The sequence below is a fragment of the Rattus norvegicus genome, chromosome 7 (genome assembly GCF_021556685.1).
Source record: "Rattus norvegicus strain SHRSP/BbbUtx chromosome 7, alternate assembly SHRSP_T2T, whole genome shotgun sequence".
Lineage (NCBI taxonomy): Eukaryota > Metazoa > Chordata > Mammalia > Rodentia > Muridae > Rattus > Rattus norvegicus.
The window spans coordinates 39,387,268-39,400,033 of NC_141540.1; the positions used below are offsets into that span (position 1 = coordinate 39,387,268).

The following is a 12,766-nucleotide window of genomic DNA, read 5'->3' on the forward strand; positions in this document are numbered from 1 at the left end:
AAGGGCCAGTCTTGATGAAGCTAGAAAATGCATGCTGAAAGGGACCGGATATAGATCTCTCCTGAGAGACACATCCAGAGCATGTCCAACACAGAGGTCAATGCTAGCAGCAAACCAACCAAACTGAGAACAGGACCCCCTTGGGGGAATTAGAGGAAGGATTGAAAGAGCTGAAGGAGCTCGCAACCCCATTAAAACAACAATGCCCACCAACCAGAGCTTCCAGGGACTAAACCACTACCCAAAGACTACACATGGACTGACCCAGGGCTCCAACTGCATATGCCCCTTGTTGGGGCACCAGTGGAAGGGGAAGCCCTTGGTCTTGTCAAGGTTGGATCCTCAGTGCAGGGGAATATGGGGGGGGGGCAATAAGGGGGATGGATAGGGGGACACCTGTGTGGGGGAGGGGGAGGGGAGAATGGGGGCTATGGACAGGAAACCAGGAAGGGGAATAACATTTGAAATGTAAGTAAAGAAATATATCTAATAAAAAATTTAAAAGAGAGAGAGAGAGAGAGAGAGAGAGAGAGAGAGAGAGAGAGAGAGAACAGAATACAAGGGAGTCAATCCCATGCTTTTCCCTGAGAACCAAGAGACTCAAGACAACAAATTTTAAAAATAAATTTATATGCCTGGGGCTATATCCTAGTTGGCAAGAAAAAAAAAGTATTTTAAAATTAAAAAAAAATTAGAAACCCTCCCCCCAAAAAAAACGAATAAAAACAAGGGCCAGTCTTGCTGGGTGGATCTTCTAGCTGGCTCTTATCCTGAGGAAGGTCAGGCTTAAGGAATGGCATATGGAGGGGATTTGGGAGGAAGGGAAAGGAATTGTGTAGCAAAGTGGCTGAACAAAGAAAAGGTTCTGTCTTAGGGTGAGGTTAAGGGTGCGTGTGTAGGGAAGGCCAGAAGACACAGAGCAACAGAAACATGTCTTGATTCTGCATAAAGGTATGTATGAGAGCCTATAGCAAGTAGACATTGGGGTCTTTGCTATGCTAAGGTGGTGGGGTCTTTATTGTCAATTTGGCTGGGTTTAGACCGGCTCAGGAGACACACCTCTGCGCATGTTCGTGAGGGCGTTTCCGGTGAGGTCCAGCAGACCGAGTCTGGGACTGAATACGATGGAGAAAAGGGAGAAAGCAAGCTGTGCTGCAGCCTGCATCTCTTTACTGTGTGAGCGAGTATACCATAGAGTAACTGCCTCACACACCCTAATGGACTGGGTGCTCTCAAACCAGAAGCCAAAGGAAACCCTCCCTTCCCGAGGTTGCTTGTGTCAGGCACTCCGTCAGAGCAGTGAGATGACAAATACACTTGTCAATAGGAAACGTGTCACTTTAAATGTGTCCTCTGCATAATTTGCAGCTAGGACCTACCAACTCTCGTCCTCATCTCAACACATTAGTTTTTAAACTTCTGCTGCAAAACCCACAGAAAGAAAGTCACCGTACTTCACAATCCATGACTCCTGTCGCTATGCCCCAACTGGAAGCAAAAGTCCATGAAACGATGTTTGTAGTAATTACAACGGCTCTGGGCACTGCCTTACATCCTCCCTCAAGCCCAGAAGCGTCTCGTCTCTCCTAGACACAGGCTCTGGGTACCATTTTCCCAAGCGTTCACCTGCTTCTCGTCTTTCCTTTTGCATCTCACAGAGGCTGGTTGTAACCTACCAAATTCATTCCACAGTTTCTGAAGGAATCGGGGCCTAGAGATTGAAAACCATGTTTCAGTTCCAGTCCCCAGTTCTGCCACCGTTCTCTGGGGGGCACAACTGTCATCTCTGGCCAGCCTTAGCATAACCCTCTTACCATCCCCACTTCCTCCAAATAAACCCTGTTGCCCAAGGCTGCCCACATTTCACTGCTCCAGGGTGTCCTTTCTCTTGTTCCCACCCCTTACCTTGGATAGGCACTTCCTCTCAGAATATTCTCCCATTTCATCTTACTTGATCTCTTGGCTTTGAAGAAAGAGAACAAAAAACGAATTTCCCAGAATCTACCTAAGGCATCTCTCCGGCGTGAAGATAACTTTAGGGTCAAGGAGGTGTGCTGTTGAATACACCCTACCCACCTTTCTTCAAAACACACAAAAGTTAATCACAGCTACTTTTAATAGAGAATTTCCAGAGATATCAGACAGGACCCTTAGGGCTTTGTCTGTACCGCCTTGTTTAGCTCCCATTATAATCTCGTGGATTAGTTGCTATTACTGTTGTCGCCATTAATAAAAGCACACAGGAAGTTAAGGCTTGCCTGAAGTCAGGGCTAGCACTAGGACAAAACAGATTGCAAATCCAGTGAGGTTCCCCCCACACACACCCCATCTTTTTAACTGGCATCTAATAATTATGCCAAACAGTGAGTTTCACTATCAAATCCAGGAAGTCTGAATCCTTTCAGGAAACTCCACTCTAGAAACTGCATGGGCTCTAGTTCCAGCTCTACCATGTTATGGTTGGGTGAGTTTTTTAATCCACACGAGCCTCAGTTTCCAGATCCCAGCCTCAGCTTCCTCACTGAATCTAATGTATCACTAATGTATGTGTCCCTACGAAAGACGTGAAAAAAAAAACATAAATTCTGACATGTATGCACCTCCGTATCGATTCTGTGGCGCACTTTGAAACGGACATGTTAAAAGATAGCAAGACAAAAAACAACGGAGGCACAGGATCCCTGAAACCTAGCAGCACTAGCCGTCTAGCCCACGGCGCTACCATGAAGTACAAGTGAATCGGGTTGGTATGCCTGGCCCTTGGCAGCACTCAATAAATTCAAGCTCTTCCGATTGTGACACTCAGCAGAAGGAACAGAGGCCCAGGTCAAATTCTCAGGTTGTTGTGATGGGAAGTCAATGGCATTTGAACGGGGTGGAGCCCCGCCTGGTGGGTAGCTCTGGCTGCTTCACCAGGCAGGACTGGCTTTGTCCAGCCACTGGCTCAATGCATTTTTACTATGCATGTGCTGTCTTGAACCCTGGAGCCCATTTACTTGAGATCTGATTACTCAATGCCTTTTGGGTTACAAAAGCGTCTTGAAGGTCATAGAAACACACCGAGGGTTTCACATCCCCAGGGGAGTGTCTAGACTTTCTGACTCAAGGCGAATTACTAAATGTACAATTGCCCGTTCTGCTTAACGACTTCCCTTTCTTCCTAGACGAGGAGATGTGGCCAGAAATAGCCCAAACCCTGTAATCACTCACAGAGCTAAGAGGAGTTAAGTGGGCAGCGTTTCTCCATCGCTTCTTCTCCAAGCACTTACTGATGGTATATGTCCCCTCCCCACTTGGCTGGAAGAACAGATGCTTTAAAAAAAAAAGGCAGTTGATGGTGAAGCAGGAAAAAAAAGAGCATTGCTAAAATGTCGATTCCACTCCTGCGCCCCCACCCCATGCAAATGCTCTAGGCTGCAGAGATGGATGCTATCCTATATGAAGATTCCCCAGTTTAACTGGCACACTTGCACGCACCTGACTGTGTGTACACCCATATGTCACTGTACCCTCCGATGTCACCATTTATCCAAGCACAGTATGCAAGTGGATTTTTTTTTCACTTGTATTTTGAAGGTTTTGCTCCACAACTCAGCTGGGAGTGGATTTTCCCCACATCTGTCTCATGAACCCCAGAAGTGGTAGTCTCATTGGAATCTGGCAGGAGATTCTTTGAGAGGCAGCCCAGGAGGGATGTCATAGGCCTGTGCCTCCTTCTGGTGTCATCACTGCCTTGGAATGAGATGGGTCCTTTGGGAACACAGACTTGGGATGTAGCAAGCACAGACTCCCACACAGAGGGACAAAACCTTTGTCATAGAGCAGGAGGGGATGATGTGGTGCCTTGGACTCTCACAGTGGAACAAAGGTTACATCTGACACGACTAATTGCCGTCTTTGCGGATAATTGTTCTCTTTCCTATCATGTTGGGAAGATTGTAGTCTCGGAGAGGAGCTCCCTGTGGTGAAGCTTTCCTTCCCTGCCACCTTCTTTATCTTCAAGGACAGCAGGAGAGGGATCACAGGTGCCATCTTGTCATAAGAGATGAGGACACATGCACGGGAAACTAGATGTTGAATGTGGCACTTCCTCGGGAAATATGGGATTTGTTTATGTACTTCTTTACAGACTGCTGCTAAAGATCAAGTCCAGGGTCTTGCACCTTCAAGGCAAGCACCTGACAGTGAGCCACCTCACCGGCCAAAATCTGGGTTTTGAAAGAAGATACCATGATCCTTGCAAGGGCCCTGGAGGATTTCGTCAGGCAGATTCCTCTCTGTGGTTTAGCAAAGGTTTATCTTTGCTCTGGCCAGAGCTTTTGTTTCCACGGGGAGAAGCAGAAAGGATAGAGTATGTGCCCCAACTGCAATGTAAGCCCTGCAACTTCTAGAGCACAGCTCTACTTAGAGTCAGAGGTTGTACGATGATGGCTCCCATCTGGCCATCAAGTGACCTCTTGGGGGCAAGGAGAATGTCATCTAGACACAAGGAATCACTTGCTTTCTCCATCTCTCAAAGGAGAGACTTGGGGTACTCTTTAAGCCCAGAAAGGGGATGATTTACCCCGAGAGGGAAAAAAATGAAGTATTTGGTTTCTTCCAACAAAAGCATCCCCCATTGTTTTAATCTCAGCAAAATGCACATAACAGAATTTACCATCTATTTGCTTATGAGCAGTTCAGTGGTAGTTCCTGTACTTGTAAGGATATCGCTCAGCTATTGCCAGCATTCATCTCCATTCCTCCACCATCGTATTCTCCATATATGAGCACAGTATCTGCCTCATTTCTCCCTTCAGTTCTTCCCATATCCCCATCCCCCTCAAGCTCAGGACCTCCTATTTCATATTTTCTTATGGTATCATACACACATACAGTCTGCTGAGTGGTCAGCTCTGAACACGTGTGCAGAATACCTCCATATTTCCTTATGATCTTGTAAAACTGAAGTTTTATGGCCAATAAACACCTCACCTTCCCTCTCTCCCAGATTCTGATATCCACAGGTCTGTCTTCCATCTCTATGATATTGACTCTTCGAAGTTAGTTCCACTACATGGTATTTACATCTTTGTGACTGACTTATTTCCCATACCATAATAGCTTCATAAGCCTTGACATATGTCAATGTTTCTCTTCTTCTTAAGACTGAGCAATATTCCATGGTATAAATAGGTCACATTTTACATAGCCATCCATACCCATACCACCCATACTAAATATTCCTTTCTAAAAATTATTCCCCCCTAGTTTCAAAGTTCTGTGGCTCAATATATGCCCCCCCATAACACAATTTCACAGGTATTTCCCAATGATTGAACAACACTTTGAAATGCACATTTAACATGCCCTCTGTGTGCTTTCTTTTTGCCTACACATTCTGCCACATGATGTTCATGGACTATTAATGTTCTGTTGTGGTAAACTAATCAGAATAAGTTAGCAAAAGCTGCAGTAACAAGCACTTCCAACCCCAGATGGCATGAAACAGTAATTTTTAATTTTTTTGCTCACTCTGTGGATAATTATGTATTTGTCCTTAAGATTTTTGCCTGAAAGCCATGTGGTTTTTTCCTTTCATAACTCCTTAGCCAGAGCTAGTCACGTGGTGTCAGTCACCATAAAATGGGAGGAGTATGCAGTCTTAGCTTTATCCAGAATTGGAAATGCTTGATGGATAACGATTACCACCTTTGGATGTAATATAAACACATGAAATTTATTTTTAATATATATAACATTATATATATACACATATATACATACATATATACGTACATACACACCACACACACATATATATAAATGTCTTTTGGTAGACATATATATAAATGTCTTTTGGTAGAAATGCTAGTTTATGTTGAGATAAGCTTTGGACAAATTATAATTTTCAAACTTTGCACTTGATCTTAGCCAAAAGGCCAAGAGGTGGCAAACTTCCAAACTCAGAGAATAGACTTGAATCTTGACATTCTACATCAATCCAAACACCAATAGTTCAAAGTAAATTAGACACCAACAATGAAAAAAATCCATTGCTTCATTTTTTTACCTAAAATCCTTTTATAAGCTATCTTTCTGTTGGTAAGGAACCTTCTGGAAAACTCCAAAATCTTATCAGGTATGGTTGACACCTTGGCCTGTGTAAATTATTCATCCCTAACCATGAATCCCTGTGAGGTTTTGGATGCTACATGAGCACATGCATCTTCAATCGCTGTTTCACAGTCTTCCCCAGAATCACGACATGTCTTATTTAGGGTTTCCACTGCTGGAAAGAGACATCATGACCAAGGCGATGCTTATAAAAGACAACATTTGGGGGCTGGGGATTTAGCTCAGTGGTAGAGCGCTTACCTAGGAAGCGCAAGGCCTTGGGTTTGGTCCCCAGCTCCGGAAAAAAAAAAAGACAACATTTAACTGGAGCTGGCTCACAGTTTTAGAGGTTCAGTCCATTATCATGGCAGAAAACATGGCAGTGTCCAGGCAGGCATGAGAGTTCTACATCTTGTTCCGAAGGTAAAGTGGAGAAGACTGACTTCCAGGAAGCTAGGAGGAGGGTCTCAAAACACCCCCCCCAGTGACACACTTCCTTCAACAAGGCCACACCTACTCCAACAGGCCACACCTGCTAACAGTGCCACTCCTTGGGCCAAGCATATTCAAACCACCACACCATGTGAGCGCTTGCTCACATTCACTAGCTAAAGACAAGTCCATCGACCCTAACCACACACTTTCTACCATGGGCCACTATTCTTATGGAGCAGTCAATAAGCTAATGGCCATATTGGTTCAGGGCACTGGCTAATGTCCAAAGCAAGTCAAGACACCTTGGGAGGTGGCAACACAAAACACCTTAGGAAAACCTATCTCAAGGCCTCTTTAAATATTAACCATACAGTGTCATTTTGCCTGCTATCTCAAGCCACGACTATAAGACAGGGGAGAAAAATGATAATATTCTATATGACATATGGCAGATACAGACCACATTCAGACTGCTACTGTCCCCAGGAAGCCATCCAGCCAACCACTTGTGTATTTGATAGCCTTCACTTACTTTCGCTATGTCTTCTACTATTTAAAGTCATTTTACTCAAATTGTGTTTCATGGGTGCTTTTGTACATGGGAGGATAGGAGATGATCAAAAGAATTCATTCTGAGATCCATTTGGGGAAAATATTAGATGGAGTGACAGAAATAAAATTCTTTGTTTCTCAATCACTTCTCAGAGCTTTTTTATGCTAATGTGATGGCGAGAATCTTCAAAGGCTGCCAGTTTTTTATCAATAGAAATGGCCTTAGCATATCTTTTTCAGACAGAGATTCAAAGTCGCATTGTTTATCAGTAACTAATTCGCCTCTTTCCGACATGTAACCTCCGTGAAAACTTCAAAGTTTATAGACATTATCTCCACTTAATTCGATAGTCACATCGTAGTCCCACTAACAACAGCTAGCTGTCTAGAATGAAGAACATGACAGGGATTTCCTGAAAGAAACTTAAAATGATGTTAAAAAAAAAAAAAGCCGGGGAGATGTGAAGAAGATTTTAAAGAGTGTGGGGCATCTAAGAATATGGTGGGCAGTTGGGCACAGTCAATAGATATTATAGAAGAAGAAGCTTAAGGAAATAGCTCAAATAATCCTGTAGATTATGAATGGAATCTACTTTCCATTGCTGCTGGGATGAAGGATGCCAGTAGGGTGGGTGGAATAGATAGAGGCAGGATCAGGAGTCTGAGGACAGTCTATAATGTTCTAAAAATTACAAAAAATGTGTTTGCTTTTATTTTTCCTTTCATGCTATACTTGAGAGCTGGTGAGATGGATCAGTGGTTAAGAGAAGGCACTGCTCTTGCAAAGGACCCAAGTTCTGTTCCAACTCTAGTCTTGGGATAGCCACCACCCTCTTTTGGCCTCTGCAGATATATATGCACTTACACACACACACACACACACACACACACACACACACACACACACACACACACACACCATAGACACTTTTTTTTCTTTTCTTTTTTTCGGAGCTGGGGACCGAACCCAGGGCCTTGCACTTGCTAGGCAAGCGCTCTACCATTGAGCTAAATCCCCAACCCCGACAATTTTTTTTAAAAAAATCTACATTTCTTTGCAAAATTGAAACAAGGTAAAAGTCATGATCACCTGTGGCTATCGGATGCTTTTGAGAATGTGCCCATTTTATTGAGACTGACCAGCTGAGCCCTGGGACTTTTTTTCCAGGCTATAAAGCATCACTCCAACATACCCTAAAATATATTCAGAGAAGTGCCCAATAGCACTATGTTTCCAACTTACACGGCTAAGAATAAGAATAAGGAGGTAAGCAAAATAATTTGCTTCTATCTTACAGGTTTGTTTGCTTTATTTTAAAAAACATTTATGGAGCAAAGCACAAAACCTGCAACATTTTTCTTATTTTAAGGGTTGACACGAAACTTCAGATGAATTTCTGGGTACAAGACAAGGCTTCACTTTAGATATTTATTTCATCAAAGGGAAACCATCAGAGCAGTATTTGGTCACACACACTTTTATAATTGTTGCTTTGATGGCATGAATGTGTCAGTTCAAATAAAACTTTAACAACCCCGGGTTGAATTGACTTCAAGTGTGAGCCATCTGTTTCGTTAATTATGGGTGTTACTTATGTTAATGGCATATACCTAGTCAAACCATTAGGACTGAACTAATTAAATGGAGGGAACAGAACATGGCCTATTACTTAGCTAAATCTTCATAGGTTCAGTTATCATTGTTCTGCCCAGAGTCCACATACCTTTTCCCTGGATCTCTGTTTCTCAGGCCATCTGTTGGGGGCTGCCAAGATGGTCCAGCAGTTAAGAGTGTAAGTGCTTTCTGCTCTTGCAGAGGACCTGGGCTCAATTCCCAACACCCACCCAATCCAGGTGGCTCATAACCATTTGTAACCCCAGTTCCAGAGGGTCTAACACCCTCTTCTGGCTTACCCAGGTACCCACACACATGCGGTTATACATACAGATAAGCAGGCACACTCACAGACACAAATTAAAATAAACTTTAAAAAAGAAAATACCCTAGGCTAGGTGAATGCTATATATTAGACTATGACGTCTCAGAGTTCTGGAGGTTGGGAAACCTGAGGTCCAGGTGAATAAAGCTTCGGCAGATTGAGGACTTGCCTCCCCTTTCTCTGTAGGCTTCTGTGTAGACAGAGCAGAAGTGTCATGTACAATCTGTTTTGCCTGGAGGCTCTGCTTATGACCTAATCACCTCCCTCCCAATTACTTTTGATACTTTACAATATTTTTGTACTTCTCAACTTTTTGCATTTGTTCTTGAATACTGTTAGACAAATACACATATATCATGTATAACAAAAAACAATGCAACTAAAAACTTGGCACCTCCCAAGACTTGACAGAATGAGTTATATTTTGATGTAATTGGGGCTGTAGGTAATACATCAGCCATTTATCATACATTGGGGATATTTGAGGAAGGAGTTAAAATGAACAACAAATTAATCATAAGAGGAACTTCAAGGCAGGAGAAGATGAGGAAGACAAGATACGGTGTTAAGTAATGAGCCTTGGAAAAGACACGAGAGTTTTCAGAACCAGCATTCATGTAGCCAACCCCTATCGGGCTCACGGTAATCAGCATTTCTTTTGAATATCTATCAAAGAGACTTTGATAGATATGAATCTGCATGAAATAAAGTTCTCGGGTCACAGGTAGCAAGCACACTCCTGGCAACGTCAGCTTTTTTTGAAAGGCTGTTTGAGAGTATATAGGAAAGCTAAAAGAATAAACTCGGAAATCAAACTCACAGATGCACGAGAGCCCAGTCTGACCCCTAAGGTCGCTTACCTTAGGAATCTCAGTTTTGTAAAACTACCCAGGTTTATTTGCTAGAACATCATGGTTGATGGGATGAGTTTACTGGTGTTCAATATCTTTGCCCTTTCGGTCAGTGCTAAGCACGAACCTGGTGTGATTGTGTACTTTTGTAATCCTGGTGTTGGAAGCTGAGGCAGGAAAGATCTGAGTTGGAGGTCAGTCTGGGTACATACTGAGTTCTAGGTCAGTCTTGGGTGCATGCGTCTCTGTCTCAGTTAACTGAAAAGAAATATAAGTAAGAACACACATAAGCAGGACCTAGAACACAGGGGAGGAACTCGTGGATGCTGTGGTTCTCAAGCCTACCTCTTGTCTGGGGAAAAGGAGGGGAGCTGGTGAGATTATGGTTAGACTGTCTCCAAGAGGAGAGACAAGTCTCACCCCCCCCACAACGGAACCAGAAACCAGGCACTATTAGTAAGGAAATATGGCACCCATCCTGAATTCCTAACACCCAACAGATGCCCACTAGCAGCCTGAACAATTAACAATCAGCAGTTGGCCATTCTAGCACTTGAAACTGCATGCCAGTAGCATTGTCTATTCCCCCAATACAAAGAGCTATGAATATCCCTCTCTGTGTAAGTCCTGAAAACAGCCACACTGGGAGGCAGTGTGGGTGGTACACATATCCCTTCAGCCCAGTCTAGAATACCCATGGCGCCCAACATGGAAACCACAAGGGTGGTACTGTACCCTTTCTGCTCCTAACCTCCCAGGTTTCTCATTTCTGACGCCATTACCAACTACTAGGGCACATGGCAACAGAGATCAACTTTGATAGCTTCTGATCAAAATACTCAGATTTGTTTTTAATGCACAAGGTTAATTAGAGTTGGTGGCTCGCCTTTCTCGTTAGAGGATTCATGCCATGCATGCGAAAATTCTCAGCTGTCCCCACGGTTGCGTGAGTCCGCTTGTTTCCACACACTTGGGTGAATGCAAGCTGCCCTTGTTCCTGTTGCCTGGATTTGGTTTTGGTTTGGGTGGTTTCTTGCCTGTTTACAATCCCTCTAGCTCCACAATCAAATGCCTGGTCAGAACGTCCATGTTCCTGCCATGGTAAAAATCAAACCCAAGGAGACCCATTGAGCTTGTCACCTACCTTCTTGGCAGCAGCCCGATGTTAATTTCTTGCAGCTGTGGCAAGAAGGCTTGACCCTCAGCCTCAGTGGGAGTGGAGTGGGAAAGCAAGGTTTCCTGTGGATCTAATCTGCCCAAGGCCCCAAGTAGCGTCTTTGTTTCCATTTGCTACATTTGTAAGCCTGGCCGTATTACCAGTGTGTGCAGCAAAGGCGATCTTTTCCACACTGGCTTAACTACCACATTAATGATACCTCCAGAGACCCCAGTAGTTTAAGGGAGAGTTGCCAAGCTGGTATTTTAATATAAAAATGGATGTAGGAGTCTGAGGAAGCCATAGACGTTTCTTGTTAATATGATATTTCAACATAGGATTAGGCAGTCTTTCTTTGATTTATGCTTTTGCTTCTCTGTGCATTAATGCCGATTACACGCATAGTTCTGTTTTAATGGCTGATCCTGCACAGAAGCAAGTCTGACAGCTCCCACGAGCATTTCTCCAACCTCAGCCCTGAACAGTCTGCCCTGTTCCAACTTGCGCTCTGCATCCCATCCCAGGCTCTGCTTGCCCATTCATGGCCTTGCCTTGTTCCCTAGACCTTGCTTCACCTTCCTGCCTCACTTTCTTCCCCTCCCAGATCAACCCCAGCCTCCAGCATTTCCCCTTTGACCTGAGGACACCTGCGAGCAGCGTCTGCCTCCACTCTTGTGAGCGGAATCCAGTTATTTAAGGAAAGAAAAATACAACAAAATAAAAGCATAAATAGAACTCGCAGACCATCCCTGCATAGAGAGAGCAACAAGAAGCGGTACACTCCTTCCTGAGCTGGCAGCGCTCCTGCAAACATGGCGAACGTTCCAAAGACCCGCCGGACATTCTGCAAGCAATGTGGGAAGCATCAACCCCACAAGGTGACACAGTACAAGAAGGGCAAAGATTCTCTGTATGCCCAGGGAAAGTGGCAAGAAACAGTGAGTTGGGTGGGCAGACTAAGCCCATTTTCTCCAAAAAGTCTAAAACTGCAAAGAAGATTGTGCTGAGACTGGAGTGCGTTGAGCCCAACTGCAGATCTCAGAGGATGCTGGCTGTTAAGAGATGCAAGCATTTTGAACTGGGAGGTGACAAGAAGAGAAAGGGCCAAGTGATCCAGTTCTAAGCTGATTTTGTTATAAAGACAATAAAATCTTGACCTTTCAAACAAAAAAAAAAAAAGTACACTACACAAGAACACTGAGAGAGAGAGAGAGAGAGAGAGAGAGAGAGAGAGAGAGAGAGAGAGAGAACCATCAAAGCCCAACTTTTGCCAGTAATTTTGCAGGCTAAAGATCTTCCCAAGCTAGCCTCAGGAAGCTGGTGGTAAGGGCTCAGGGAGAGGGTTCTAATGACTCTTCTCATAAGTAGAGAAGAGAAGAATGCCTTGAATCAAGTAGGAAGATCAGCTTTGAGTAAGTTGAGTTGATCATTCCTGAGGAAATGAGCGCTTTGATATCTAGAGACTTTTAGAAAGAAGAGTTTCTGAAAATGAACATTGTTTTTAAAGGGACCAGTCAGGCTCTGCATGGAATGGATTAGAGGCAGACAGGATCCTTTCGAAAACACAGAAGTCTGTCCTAGGGAGCTGTGGATATAGCTCTGTTGGCAGAGTAGACTTACCTACATGTTCACAGCCCCTGGGTTTGATTCCCAGATCCTCTAAACTGGGCATGGAGCCTGCCTGTTCACAGAATTAGGGAAACAGAGGCAGAAAAGCAGTCCTAAGGTTGTCACTC

The 12,766-nt window shown here is 44.0% G+C and overlaps 1 pseudogene; it reads left to right on the forward strand.

Annotated features, from left to right (window-relative positions):
• Positions 1-11,842: 11,842 nt before the first annotated feature.
• LOC134479862 (large ribosomal subunit protein eL42-like) lies at positions 11,843-12,180 on the forward strand (annotated as a pseudogene).
• Positions 12,181-12,766: the final 586 nt, after the last annotated feature.